We start from the raw sequence: 12674 nt of genomic DNA, 5'->3' as shown, positions 1-12674 counted from the left end.
TTTATTTATAGTAGTTTATAGCACAATCAGCACATAAGCACTTTATTTTTTTACATACATAGGGTTGTAAAACCATCAGTGATATCCTTTACACTTTCATAAAGAAATAAACACCTTATTCTTTTGCAAACCAAATTATAAATATTTTTTAAAAGATTGGTTTTATTTTGAAGTTTTACAGAAAATGTAAATATTCTTTTGGTAGCTTGGTTTTCTCTTATTTTATTTATTAATTGCTATTCATTTATTGATTATTTGAAAGATGTGGGACACACTTGCTTCTCTGCGCGTGCAAATGTTATAGATTAACATTCAAGTGTTTATTCTTTCCTTCCACTCTGAAGATACCAAGGATCAAACTGGTTTTCAGGGTTAATGGCAAATGTCTTTTCCTGGCTAAGCCATTACACTGGGCTTAAACAGTCTTTACATAATCTTTTATAAATCAAAAATTCTCTAGAGAAGTCAGAAAGAGGAATACCTGGTAAAATACACATGCACACACACACAATCAAAAACTTAATGTGTAGACTCATTTACCCATAGTCCTTCACCCTGATCTACAACCCTTTCAATAAATATATTTTATTATTATTAATCAAGTCATTTATTTACTTGACATATAAACCACAGCTTCCCCTCACTCCTCTCCTCCTGGTCCCTTCCTCTAACCTTGGCATTATAAGTTGCAGTGAGCCTAGGCACATGTACTCTTCTTGAGGCTAGAAGAAGCAGCCAAGTTAGGGAAAGGGATCTAAAGGCAGGCAACAGAGGCAGCAGCCCCTGCTCCTGCTGTTAGGAGTCCCACATGAAGACCAAACTGTGTAACTGTTACTTATGTATAGAGAGCCTAAGTCCATCCAATTTGCACTCTCTTGTTGTCAGTTCAGTCTCTGTGAGCCCGTATGGGTAGAGATTAGTTGATTCTATAGATATTCTTGTAATATCCTTGACCTCTCTGGCTCCTTCAATCCTTTGTTCCCCTCTTCTATGGAATTTCCCCAAGTACCACGTAATGTTTAGCTGTGGGTATCTGCATCTGTTTCCATCAGTTGCTGGGTGAAGTCTCTGGGATGACAGTTATGCTAGGATCCTGTCTGCAAGTAAAGCAGAAAATCATTTAGTGTCTGTGGTTGGCTCCCTCTCATGGCATGAGTCTCCAATGGGACCGGACATTGGTTATCCATTCCATCAATTTCTGCTTCATCTTTATCCCTTGCACATATTGTAGGCAGGACAAACTGTGGGTTTAAGGTTTTGTGGCTGAGTTAGTGTCCCAGTCCCACCACTGGAAATCTTGCATGGCTCCAGGAGATGGCAACTTCAGCCTCTCTATGCCCCATTGCTAGGAGTCTTAGCTAGGATCAATCAGCCTCATAGATTCTTGAGAATTTTCATTGTCCTAGGTTACTAGCTTGTGCCAGAGATGCCTCCTCCTTCTATTCCAGTTGTCTTTCCAGGTACTATCTCCCTCTGTTCTCTGTACAACTCATCCCTCCTGTTACACCCCACCCACCCTCCACCACTCACTCCTGACATCTAATCTATTTTCTCAGTGAGACTCAAGCATCCTGCCATTGGCCCTCCTTGTTCCTTAGCTTCTTTGAGTCTGTGGATTATAGAGTGATTGTCCTGTACTTTATGACTATTATCTACCTATTAATAAATGAGTACATACCATGTTTGTCTTTTTGGGTGTGGATTATATCAATCATCTATCAATGTAGTTTTTTTTTTTTTTGTTTTGTTTTGTTTTTAGTTCCATCCATTTATCTGCAAATTTAATTATGTCATTTTTTTTTTGTCTGGCCTTAGTGGAAGAAGACATATCTTTGGGACTGTATGCTGGAGTAGTATAGCTGAACTATATAGTATAGTTCAATGATATACTTGGTTCTGGCTTTATGAGGAATCTCCATAATCATATCTATAATGGCTGTGCAAGTTTTCACTCTTCCCTATGGTAAGTACATGTTCCCTTTTAATTTATATTTCACTGATTGATAGTATGTTGAACATCTAAAAACCATCTAAACCAATTGAATTTCTTTATAGAACTTCCAAGTTTTAATTGATTTGTTTTTATTTGTTTGGTGTTTATCTTTTTAGTTCTTTGTAGGTTTCCTATTTAATCCAGACATAGTATCCTTTGCTATATTGAAGATTTTCATTTTCATAAGATTCATTTATCAATCCTTCTTTTTTTTATTGACTAAATGTATATTTTATTCATATATACTTTTTATTTTTTCATATTAATTACAGTTTGTTCTCATTTTATCCAAGCTCTACTCTAGCCCTCTCCCTCATTCCCTCCCAAATCCACCCTCCCTCTTCTCCTCTCATGACCCTCTCCAAGTCCACTGATAGGTGAGGTTCTCCTCCCCTTCCATCTGACCCTAGCTTATCAGGTCTCATCAGCCTGGTATCTTCTTTTTCATCTATTCCTATTATTCTTAGATTTTGTCTTTTCATGGTGTCCTTGATTTCTTGGATATTTTGTTTTTAACTTTTCCAATTTTACTTTTATTTTGAGAGTCATATCAATTTCATCAAGTGTATCTTCAGCACCTGAGATTCTCTCTTCCATCTCTTTACTATTGGTGATGCTTACCTTTGTGGTTCCTGACTTTTCTCTAAGTTCTCCAGCTCCAGGGTTTTCTCTGTTTGTGTTTTCTTTATTTATTCTAATTCTGTTTTCATGTCTTGCACCATTTCCTTCATCTGTTTGAATTTGGATTCCTGCTTTTGTATGATAGCTTCTGTATTTTTGTTTGTTTCCTCTCTTTATGCCCCTAACTGTGCCTCTATTTGTTTGGCTGTATTTGCCTGTATTTTTTTGAGAGCTTAGTTCACTTCCTCTTTATTTGCCTTTATTTGTGTGGCTATTTCTCTGAGAGATTTGTTCATTCCTTCTTTCTGAGCCTCTAATAACTGCATAAGCATAGTTTTAAAGTCATTTTCTTGTGTTTCCAATGAATTGAAATGGCCATCGATTTTGGAGGTTGCTGGTGAAGCCATAATATCCTGATTTTTGTTGAGTGTGTTGTTACAAAAGCCTCTGGCAATCTGCTTACCTGTAACACTCACTGTTCCTGGAGTCTGTACTTCAGATTGGGTCCGTCTTTTTCTGGTTTCTGGAATGTTTTTCAGGAAGATGAGAGAGGGTTTGAGGGTGTGTTGGTGTTTCAGCTGTGTCTAAGTAAGGAATGTGATGCTGGCGCTATTCACAGGCACTGTTAGCAAATGCAATGCACAGGTGCAGACCTGTGATTACCTCAGTGGCCTACAGGAAACTGGTATGCAGATGTGTCTGGGCTCCAGGAATTGTTTTCTTGGAATTCACTGGTAGACCAGCAGAGCAGGAGCTTCAATGTTGAGAACGCTGTCCCAAGAATCCCTATGTTGCCTAAAATAGGGGTGTGGGTGGTAAGGATCTATTGTCTGGCTGCTTACATAGAGGGGCCCTGGATCTGGGCCTCTGCAAGCACTCACTTAAAGATGCACTCACTCTCTATAAGGACCAGTTTGAAAGCGCAGGGGTTCCTCTTGTTCTCTACTCTCCATTTTGATCCTGCTAGGGCAAAGGTGTTGGCTAACAATCAGCTCAGTGGTGCTGTAGCCGCAGATCTTGCTGCCCACTGGCACTGTACACTGTGCTAGGAGCCGCTGGCACTGGGGACCTGTCGCTGTGCTCTGTGGTGTACTCTGCAGGCTACTTTCATCTCCTTCACCTCCATCAGGGAAGGATTATGTCAGCTGGTCCTGGGCAGATGCCAGGGGTCGGGGATTGAGTAGTCTCTGTCCCAGATCCCAGTCGGGATTTCTTTGCTATGAGCAGCTGGCACTAGGGGCCAGGCACTATACTCTGTGGCATGCACTGCTGCCCATCTCTACTGCCTCTGCCAAAGGGAGTGGGAGGAGGTGGATACGGGGAAGTGCCTGAGGACTGAGCCCCCAGAAGGAGCCCACAGGGGAGTCTGCGGGTGACCAGAGCCTAAATGGTTCAGTTCATGGTTAGTCCCTTTTCTCTCTGGAAGCAGCTCCTCCACTCACCAATTTCAGAGTTTCAGATCCTTTGCCCCTCAGAGATGGTGCACCCTGATCGCCACCATCTTGGATCTCCTCATCAGTCCTTGTGTACTTTTTAACATGTTCATCAAAAGTCAGGTGACTGAAAGATCATGGGCTTTTAGCTCTTTCCTCAACTATATTTTATTTATCAATATTCTGTTTTTATGCTAGAATCAAGTTGCTATTTTTACTACTGATTTATAGTATGGCTTGAAACCAGAGTTTGTAAAGCCTCCAGTCATATTTCTTTGTTCAAGATTGTTTTGTCTGTCCTGGGTCTTCTGTGTGTCTGTATGAAATGTAAGAATTGTTTTCAATTTCTGTGAAGAATTACATTCGATTATTTCATTTTGATTCCCTTGAATCTGGAAATTGCTTTTCATTGGATGGACATTTTTACAATATTTATTTTACCAATCTATGTGTATATGACAGCTTTCCATTTTCTAATATCTTCTTCAATTTATTTCTTCACTGTGTTAAACATTTTATTTTACCATTTCTTGGTATACATCCCATAATTTCTGTATGTGAGAGTTTCATTTATTGTCTTATCAAGACAATAATAATTAATAATAATAATAATAACAAATGATTATTCCAGTGGTATAACTAAATGTAGTGTCTAATCAATTTTCATTGTTGCTCATTCCTAAAACAGTCATTTTTTATGTAGAAAACAAACAAAAGATTCCATTTTAACAATTATTTAATGAAGTCATACAGAGTAACCTGAGTCATAGACAATCATCTTTGTTAAAGATAGTAGTGCATTAATTTAAACTGAGTGCTGGATAATATCCTTCAGTGTGGGAGAGACTAAGGCAAAACAGATGTCAAGAAAATTGTGACAACAGAATCAAGAAAAGACAAAAGGAAACAATTTTTAAAGTACAATTTCAGGACAGTTTGAGGGAGAAATACTCAGATTATACACAACACAGGAAATGAAGATGAAAAGTCATTAAGTACTTCGAATATGCCTGTCTGGTGTCTGTTTCTTTGTGAAAAAAGCTCTTAAAACCTTATGCTGTGTGGAAAACAGTTCAACAAAAAATGACCTACAATGGAAAAATAGTTACACTGTAAGAAAAAATCGAATAAGCTATACTCTTTACTTAGATAAAACATTCTCTGAGAAGATGCTCATAGTCATATAGCAAGAACATGTATACAAAGTGTGACCAAAAAATAGCTTTATCTCTGTAGCATACTATTACAGGATCCTGCGAAATAGGTTGTACCCCCTTTATTATATCCCCAGACAATTAGACATGTAACATCTACTCAAGGAGGTTTTATAAGAGAAGTGAAATCAAGATAGTTTAAAATGCTTTGTAAAAGACGTAACAAAATCAATATAGTAATACATTTGACTAAGAAGACTATAATATGATCATTACACCTGCTCAACTAGGTTGAAGCACAGAAACAACACATAGATATTACGGAAATTTGTGAGGGTAGTTGTTTTCCAATAAACTATTATTTATATAAGCACAAAGACCTAGTACAGTAAAACATAGTTTGCAAAGTCCCTTCTTTAGTAGGACCTTTGCAATAGACATTCTAGCTAATTGACAACAATATTCACTGAGAAACACAAACTGTGGATTCCCATGGCAAAGCATGTAGGACCTCCTGTTCATAAATCACTAAGAGTATTAAAATGCTAACAATACATCATTAAAAACTAATCAAGAAGGAGGGCCCTGGGTAAGATGCTCAATCTTTATTCAGAAAGGCAAACAGGACTGACATCAGAAGAGGGAGAAAACAGGGAACAGCACAGGAGCCTACCACAGAGGGCCTCTGAAAGACTCCACCCAACAGGGTATCGAAACGTGCTGAGATTCAAAGCCAAACTTTGGGCAGAGTGCAGGTAATCTTATGAAAGAAGGAGGAGATAGAAAGACCTGGAGGAGACAGGAGCTTCACAAGGAAATCAACAAAACAAAAAAAATCTGGGCACAGGGGTTTTTGTGAGATGGATACTCCAAACAAGGACCATTTATGGAGATAACCTAGAACCCCTGCACAGATATAGCCTATTGAAGCTCAAGGTCCAAGAAGTTTCACCAGTCATAGGAACAGGGACAGTCTCTGACATGAACTCATGGGCTGGTTCTTTGATTACCTACACTGGAGAGGGGAACAGCCTTACCAGGCCACAGAAGAAGACAATGCAGCCAGTCCTAAGGAGACCTGATATATTAGGGTCAGATGGTAGGGGAGAAGGACCTCCCCTATCATTGGACAGGGGAGGGGCATAGAAGAAGAAGAGTGAGGGAGGGAAGGTATAATTGGGAGGGGACGGGGAGGAGGCTACAGCTGGGATACAAAATGAATAAACTGTAATTAATAAAAATAAAATTAAAATTAAAAGAAGGAAAAATGTGCACAAGTGACAAAGCTGCACATCTAGAACTGTGTACAAACTCCCTAAAATTAATCAATTTGAACCTTGCCCTATACTTAAAGAGTAATAACTTGTATACCAATAAGATCCTTAGAAGATTCAAATGCACATATGCTTTGAAAAGGTTTGAGGGTATATAAAATCTTAATATTGTATCACTGGCTAAGAAATCTATACCAAAGCACAAGTAATTATCTTTGTATAATACACATTGACATTCCTATAAATATTTTTACTGAATAATTTAGAAATTAGCAGTCAATAATATAAATTCCTTAATCTTTTATCAAAAATTTTTAATGCATTTGGTTTCTCTTTTCGGTGTTATTGCAGTAATTTGATTCCTGAATGTGTTTCATTCCTCTGAGAGAATTTACTCAGTCTAACAGTGCTGGTTAAGAATATTGACTCTGGAACTGTCTCACTTGGGCTAGGGTTCTGTCTCCACCATTCACCAGCTGTTTAATCTTTGGAAGGTTATTTAATTAATCATCTGTTTCAATGTCTTCTACTAAAGAGAATAATAACTCTTATCCTTCTGAGGATTAAGTGTGTTTGCATATTTAAACAGTATCCAACACATAGTAAATACTAGTAAGTGCTAGGAACACTAGTAGCTATCAATTCCCATCACCTTTTTAATTCTTCTGGCTCTTCCTATATAGTCAATTGTCTGAGCTCTTGCAGAACTGACTGCTCTTTGTGGGACAAGGGAATTAGACTTAGCTGCACAGCTAGGGCAGCAAAGTTAGCAATGGTAATGCAATGTAAAAATAACAAATGGGGTATATTTTTTCTGGCTAAAATGTAGGACAATGGTCTTCAGGAGTGAAGAATTAAGAAGCAAACACAGCTACAGAGATGTCTCAGTATGTAAAGGTGCTTGCTATCAAACCCAACCACTGGAGTTTTAGTCTAGAGACTAAATGGTGGAGAGAGAGAAGCCTTTCCTGCCTATGTTGTCCTTTTATCACTTCATATATGCTATGGTATGGCACAGTCACAGCAGCACACATGGACACACACACACACTCAAAAACCAAGACTCGAGTTCCGAGGTGTACTTGTGTCCAAAGAAGAAATCCCAAGACTCAAAGTTTTAAACAGAGATCAGTAAATGATGTTCAGTGTGTCCAAAATAGCATTTCTTTCTTTCTTTCTTTCTTTCTTTCTTTCTTTCTTTCTTTCTTTCTTTCTTTCTTTCTTTCTTCCTTCCTTCCTTCCTTCCTTCCTTCCTTCCTTCCTTTCTTTCTTTCTTTCTTTCATAAAGCTTTTTGGAACATGGTCTCAATTTTCAAATTATGGTCACTAACTATTTTGGATTTTAGTGGTAGAGATGTTTACTCAAGATATCTCATGACTTATTAAATCTAAAATATTTGGAGTTTGGAAGTTGCAAGGGGGAATCTCTGTTGGGCATTGCAAGATACAATACAACGTTTATGACATTTTTAGACAGAATATAGTCACTATGTATAATAAATACTGAGAAGAACAGAGTTAAAAGAGATCTGATCCTTACCCTCCTTCCACTCCTCATACCCTCTCACACTCAGTTCCTTCTCATCATCCACTTTCAACATCTATTTTATTTCCCTTTGAGTGGAATTCAAGTATTCTCTTCTATGCCCTTCTTGTTGCTTGCCCTCTTTTGGTCTGTAGATTGCAGTATGGTTATCCCGTATTATATGGCTAGTGTCCACTTATAAGTTGAGTATATACCATGTGCGTCTTTCTGGGTCTGGGTTACCTTATTCAGCATGATCTTTTCTTTTTAATTTTTTTATTAATTACACTTTATTCATTCTGCATCCCCCCCATAGGCCCCTCCCTCCTCCCCTCCCAATCCCACCCTCCCTCCCCTTTCTGCATGCATGCCACTCCCCAAGTCCACTGATAGGGGAGGTTCTCCTTTCTGATCTTAGTCTATCAGTTCACATCAAAAGTGGCTGTATTGTCCTCTACTGTGGCCTGGTAAGGCTGCTCCCCCCCCCAGAGGGAGGTGATCAAAGAGCAGGCCAATCAGATTATGTCAGAGGCAGTCCCTCTTCACATTACTATGTAACCCAATTGGACACTGAACTGCCCTGGGCTACATCTGTGCAGGGGTTCTGGGTTATCTCCATGAATAGTCCTTGGTTGGAGTATGAGTCTCTGGAAAGTTCCCTGTGTTCAAATTTTCTTGTTCTGTTGCTCTCCTTGTGGAGACCCTGTCCTCTCCAGCTCTTACTATTTCCCACTTCTTACATGAAATTCCATTCACTCTGCCTAACAGTTGCCCATCAGGCTCAGATCTTTTTATTACTTCCATCTATTTCCCTGAAAATTTCATGATGTTCTTGTTTCTAATAACTAAGTAGTATTTCGTTGTGTAAATCTACCAGTTTCTTTATCCATTAAAGAGGAATTTTAATTTAGAACATGGGTGTTCTGGCCAAAGATCTTATCCAAAGGTTTTCTAGGTATGTTTGATCCGACAAGAAAGACACCACATCCAAAGATCTTCTAGGTCCTGTTATCTGGCTGGAATACAAACATGCTTTTAATCCAGGAGGCAGAGGCAAACAGATATGAGTTTAATGCCAGCCTGGTATAGAGCAAGTTTCAGGTTAAAAAAAAAAAACAAAAACTTAGGTACAGAGGTGGTCTTACATGCCTTTAATCCCAAACAAGGAAGGTTAAGATAGTTTGTACAGGGAAACACCCATATTTGAAAGTGATGCCTTATTTAATGGCAGGAAATGTAAAGAATCAGAGAAAGTTTTGACAGAGTAAGATACTCCCAACTCTCAAGATAAAAGAGAGGAAAGTCAAGCTATTTAATGGGTAATGCAGAGAGAGACGAACACAGAGAGAAGCAGAGACAGAGAGACAAAGAGAGGGAGGCCGTTTTACCAGGAGAGTAATATAGAGACAGGTCTTACTATCTCCCCTTCTTTCATAAGATTTCCTGCACTCTGCCCTAAGTTTGGTTATGAGTCTCAGGATCTGCTTTGATACACTGTTGGGTAGAGTCTTTCAGAGGCCCTCTGTGGTAAGCTCCTGTCTTGTTCCCTGTTTTCTCCTTCTTTCAATATCCGTCCAGTTTGTCTTTCTGAGTGAGGATTGATCACCTTATGCAGGGTTATACTGCTTGCTTTGTTTCTTTAGGTGTACATATTTTAGTATGTTTATCCTATAATATATGTCTAATATCCACTTATAAGTGAGTATATACCATGTGTGTCTTTCTGCTTCTGGGATACCTTAGTCAGAATGATCTTTACTAGATCCATTTGCCTGCAAATTTCATGATTTCCTTGTTTTTAATTGCTGAGTAGTATTCCATTGTTTAAACGTACCACAATTTTTGTATCCATTTCTCCATTGAGGGACATGTGGGTTATTCCCAGATTCTAGATATTTCGAATAAAGTTTCTAGGAACATGGTTGAGGACCTCCCCTATTAGTGGACTTGGAGAGGGACATGGAAGGAAATGAGGGAGGAAGGGTGGGATTAGGAGGGAATGAAGGAGGAGGTTACAGCTGGGATACAAAGTGAATAAACTGTACTTAATAAAAAAATAAAAATTTAATAAAAGAGAAAAAGTAGAAAGACAACATAAAGAGAAAGAACACAGGTGAAGAGGGAACTAGTCCAAGATTGAGAAGGAACCAGAAAATTAGAAAAGATTGTTGGAGCCAAGGAACAAGTAGGGCCTAAGGGACAGTACTCAAATTTCACTTAGAAGGGTAAATAGAATAGTCATCAGTAAATAGAATAGTCATGCAGAGCAGGAACAGGATAGGAGAGGCAACACTGGAAAATAAGGGTTTGGATAAGATGTAGTGTGAGCAGGGTTGAGGGAACACAGGGCTTTCAGAGAGAGGAGTTGCCATGGGTGGGGGCATCTCTTAGACAAGCTGGAGACCTGTAGCAAGGTGGGCTTCTGGGAGAAGTGTGATTTTGGTATGACCTAGTAGGTGGAATAAGACCATCAGTGAGGCAATCATTTCAGTACTTAGGAAATACTTTACTCCAAATAAGTTATCAGTTACTAGTTCTGGATGATATACACATCATGAGAAAAGGGAAAGTTGAAATATTTCAGTATATGAATACTTTTTGTGTTAAAAATCTCTTAGAGTCCCAGATCTGACTTTTGTTTTATTTTCAGAGGTGAGGATCACATTCAGGGCCTTGTACATGCACAGAAATTTATCAACAGTTGATGTATATCTTACCTCTGTTTCAGTTGCGCTTGTAAGAGGACCTGTGTGTGCACACATGTGAAGAATGGAGGAAAATTTCAAATATCATTCCTTGGGTACCATTAACCTTTGTATGAAAAAGTGTTCCTCTTGGTTCTGGAACTTATCTAGTAGGGCGGGACAACTATCAAAGAAGCTTAAGGGATCTGCCTGTCTCTGCTTCCCTAGTACTAGAGTCAGAAGCACACACCATGATGTGCACATTTTATGTAAGTACTGGGACTTTAACTGCGGCTCCCATGAGTACAAGGCTAGTTTATTACTAATGGAGTTACTTATCAACGTCTATACCTCTGTTACCATGGCTTTTTAAAATCATCTTTGCTTTTTTTTTCATCTCTTATCCAACTACGTAGAACAGAGAATATATTTTTATTAATTTCAAAATCTAAATGATGTTTCAGTGGGTAAACACCCTTGTTGAACAATCCTGAACCTTGAGTCCATGGGGTAGAGAACTAACTCCTGAAAGTGATCCTCTGACTACAAGTATGTGCAAACACATAGTCATAATCAGCATGCACACATGGACACACACACACACGTAATAAGCTATATGCTAAAGGAAGCAGTGAGTGACTATTTAATAGTGACTTTTCTGTTTAGGCTATTTTTGGTTACTACAGTTGACAGAGTGCTTGGGCAATAGGCAAGATTTACCTAGAGGATGTATCTTAAACTGTGAAAAATCAGCGACTGCAATATTATAAAACAGTATATGAAATTTGTACTGACAAATGAATCATTAAGGAAACTAGTATAAAATTATCCATGATTCAGAAAGGAGAAAAAACCTGAATTCTGTATTTGAACATATTTTTTAATTTGTCTGTAATTTAAAGACCTGTACAGCTATATATTTCAGTTTTATATATGTGTGTATACACTCATTCACATCACATCTAAATACACATTAAAATGAATGTATAGGGAACGGCGTACTCCACTCAGAAAACTACAAACATAATTCAGAATGAGGTTAGAAACATAGTTTAAAAGTAAAAATTTCATCATTTTAAAAGATTTACTAGCGATGGTTATGGAGACATATTATTTAGGTTCTTTAAAATAAAAGATAACACATAAAGCTAGAAAGAACAGATGAGTTTTGAATACTTATGAAACACTAGATGAAAATAGGTTGCATATATTATTGAAAAATTCTCAAGCATTTCAATTGTATGGAGAAGTCCACAAGTTTATTATATGTAATTAGGCTGACCCAGAAAGGGGAAAGTACATTAAAAACATATAGAACAAAACTTGAGTGCCACAAACAAACAGTTTCACCAGAACCTGTGTGTTAAAGGGCTGGCAAGTGACTCAAGATGTCTCCTTTGATATGTAATTCATCTTCTGGGGAAGCATTCTCAGGAAAAATTAGAAAAGAAGAAAAAATTATATATAAGATATCCATCAATATATATTGTTCATTATCAGCAACAAATAACAGTCAAGTCAAAGCTAAGGGTCATATCTGACTCTTTCTCTCTAACCTGATACAGATTCTATTAGCATTTCAGAGTATTCCATTTTCAGCATATATACCAAATCATGAGACCCTCCACATAGCATGACCAGAATCATCCTCTACCATATTTTTTCTGAGACCCCATAATGATCTTTAATAAATTCCCTGCTTATACTAAAATTCATTTAATATTACATTTTATCATTTATTTACTTTTATTTTCCATACCCTATATTTTGATCATGTTTTTTCTCTCAACTCTTTCTACATCCTACCTACAAAAAAGAAAAATCATAACAAACAAACACAAACACAATAAAATAAGAAATAAATCAGAACAAATTAAACAAAAAACCCCACAAATTATGAACACAAAACATGGAATCTTCTTTGAGTTGGCAAATTTCTCTTGGTCTTTGGACGTGCTGTGGAGTGTGGTTGACATATGTTGTGAAAGAA

Source organism: Meriones unguiculatus, chromosome 2 (genome assembly GCF_030254825.1).
Source record: "Meriones unguiculatus strain TT.TT164.6M chromosome 2, Bangor_MerUng_6.1, whole genome shotgun sequence".
Lineage (NCBI taxonomy): Eukaryota > Metazoa > Chordata > Mammalia > Rodentia > Muridae > Meriones > Meriones unguiculatus.
The sequence above is the reverse complement of the archived record's forward strand: the minus strand, read 5'-3'. Positions refer to the sequence as shown.